We start from the raw sequence: 2982 nt of genomic DNA, 5'->3' as shown, positions 1-2982 counted from the left end.
TTTCATGGTTTCGCTGCTTTCTGCGGCATGCTGCAGGTAGTGAGTAATAAACAGGCACAGCAGATTTTTCCCGACCTGCCTGCTGCTTACTACTTGCAACGACTCTTCACAGAGGCTGCAAAATGCTGTGAAAGCCAGAAACCCAAACTTCAGACAAGTATGTCTCAAATAGGTACAATGTACATTCTAAACCCATTGACGGATAGGTGCAGCCTGATCAACTGGCATATTTCTAAAAAAAAGTGCACCAGATGACTTCAAGAGGAAGCCTGCGAAAGCTGTAGGTGTCCTGTACCCCCTGAAACAACTGGTACGACATCGCTGCTGACGCCAGGAGCCACAGTGTACCGGACGTAATGAAGGAATACTTGTACCAATTAATACGCGGGACACATTATGCCTCTCGAGTTCTCTAACAGAAAATTATCTCCAGGCTTCGCAAAAAGAAAAAAAAAAGAAAAATGAAGAAGAAGAAAATGGGGGAAAAAATGCACCAAGAACATTGAACTTGAAACACCAAATTTTTTTGGCGTGCACATACCTCTAAATTTCATCCAGTACATCATTGTTGGCCGAATGGAAAGCATACACGGTTCACTAATCCCAGCACACACATATGGAGCACACGTTGCATGGACACAACCCCTCCGATGCACCAGGCTGGCACTGCAAAGCTCAACCAAGATCATCCTTAGTGACGAACACGACAGTTCCTCAAACGAAATGGCCGACGAATAATTGTCCGAGCATGTGGCACCAGACCACTCTTCGATGTGAGAAGCAGTTGCAGTTTTGCAGGCATATGCGTGACCGTTGAGACAGGACACTACCTGTAAAGAAACCGAAGTGAACATCACGCTGGTATTGTTCAAACGTTAATGCTAGAATATTACAGCTTGTTGTAACTCAAGTCCTTGCAGTCGATACAGTCCCACGTTCACCTATAACGAAAGAATACAATTAGCCTCGCTTGTAATATAAATCGTCGCTTCACCGATGTAGCCGATCCACTCCTGCCGCCATTTGCAATGTGTCCATCGTCTGCAACAGGACGATTATTAAACACAAGCAAAACGCAGGCGTCGTACGTTGCATCACAGCCAGGTTGACCACGGTGTAAGAAGAGAGAGGTGTCCGAACGGCCGATACTCGGAAGGAGCAGCCGATGTCGAAGATGTGTTCGTTGTTCGGGGAGGCGCCGCGAGGGGCAGGACCCGTCTTGTGGGCCTTCTTTTCCTCCTACGTCTATGGTGATGGCTGCGTCCGCAACTGCAGGTGGAACTTTTGACGCCAAAAAATGGTCGGAAAGTGCTTTGCCCCTGGTTGCCGAACCGGTTACAAGTCCTGAAGGGACAAAGTATCGTTGTTTTCTGTCCCAACAGACCCTGATCGGTTGAATGCGTGGCGACGGGCAATACCGCGGAAAGATCGTGTGTTGGGCGCCAGGAGCGTTACATTGTCAAAACTTGGACAGCCGTTCACGACGGAGTTTGTTCACGGAGTGTTTGTGAGAACAACTTTCTGTTGCCTCCACTTATGCGCAGTGAACATTGTGGTTAATGTTACTTCTAGTCAACACGTTTTTGCGAGAGCAACTTCACTTTATTTTTTGCAGTGAGTATGTTACTTAATTTTATTGCCATTCAACGTGCTTTCTGAGAGCAAGTTTGTGTTACCTTTATGTACGTGCACTGAGTGTCTTACATAATTTTACCTGTTGTCAGCGTGCGTTTAGCACACCAGCTCTGCGTTTCCTCTGTCCGGAAGTAGTGAACACTGCTTAGTTTTACTCCCCTGCAAAAGCGCTTATCACAGCAACATTGTATTTGCCATGTCCATGTGCAATAAATATCTCCATTGCTTTCCCAAAACGACGTATGCGACGAATACGTATTTATTTACTCGGGAGGCGTCGATGATGGCGCCGACATTCGAGCACATAGTTCTCCGCAGCAACAACTCACACATCTCTCAAAACTGTCGAGGAAAAGAAAGCGACAAGCGGAGAGGAATTCGATCGTTGTGCTATACTCAAACTACGAAGGGTGACCGTGCAGGTATGTCCTTTGACGTGCAAGGTGTTTCGTATGAGTTGCTTCTGACAGGGAACGATAACCATTACAGATCGATGAAAACTCGTGCGTAGGTCAGGCGGAAAAGGCCGTCAAATCAGACAGGAATTCCGTTGTTGCCCATGTCCATGTGCAATAAACATATATTGGATTTCTGAGAATGGCTTAGATTGTGCATGTTCCTTTCCACGGGAGGCAGTCTGAGGCAGTCACCATTCTCCTGAAGCAATGACGCCGTCGAGGTTCGGGTGCATAGCCCCTTGTAGAAACGATTCATACGCCGTAGAACTGCAGTTCTATTCGTAATCCGTCCTCCATAAGTGCATTACGAAAAGTTGACATGAGTTTGCCAACAACCTGTGCGCTGAATCAGTATCTTCTCCGCGATCGGCAGCATGAGAATCGCACGCATCCGGCCCTCAACCGCGCAGCGCCTCTGGCGTCATTGTGGCGAACAACGAATACAATTTCGACCGCCGGAGGAGCTCCGTCCAGACACCTCTCTCTTCTTACACCGTGGTTGACTTACCTTAAACAAACATTAAACTTGTAATTGAAAAGCAAGGTTGTCGTCCTTTCAAAGGCGAGGTTGCAGCGCACACAACAGGCACGAACGCAGCGACGAATGCACTGCGGTAGAATACGCGGTGCAACGTCACTCCTCACGGGCGGGGCGCGGAACAACGTAGTGCGCTCCAGCGAAGGCACACATAGCCGGCACATGGATTATTCGACAAGTACACGAGTATACGGCTCAGGAGGCACACATACTATTCAGCGGGGCGCACATATCTGGCGATAGGGATCATTGAGCTTGCTATTTGATAGCTGTTACGGCTGCTTCCAGACGGTTACGGCTGTGTGCCGGCTGTACTTTCTGAGGGAACTTTTTTAACTGGCGCATGTTCGT

At 48.1% G+C, this 2982-nt stretch overlaps 1 long non-coding RNA gene across 1 annotated transcript; it reads right to left on the bottom strand.

The window, feature by feature from the left end:
- Positions 1-502: 502 nt before the first annotated feature.
- LOC135397924 (uncharacterized) lies at positions 503-2712 on the bottom strand. The gene is made up of 2 exons (XR_010423887.1): positions 2602-2712; positions 503-1041 (listed from the first exon to the last, which is right to left on the bottom strand). It is a non-coding gene; the product is annotated as an uncharacterized LOC135397924 (long non-coding RNA).
- Between the last annotated feature and the right edge of the window lie 270 nt (positions 2713-2982).

This window comes from Ornithodoros turicata, chromosome 6 (genome assembly GCF_037126465.1).
Source record: "Ornithodoros turicata isolate Travis chromosome 6, ASM3712646v1, whole genome shotgun sequence".
Taxonomy (NCBI): domain Eukaryota; kingdom Metazoa; phylum Arthropoda; class Arachnida; order Ixodida; family Argasidae; genus Ornithodoros; species Ornithodoros turicata.
Note: the sequence above shows the minus strand (reverse complement) of the source record. Positions and strands in the feature narration are given on the sequence as shown.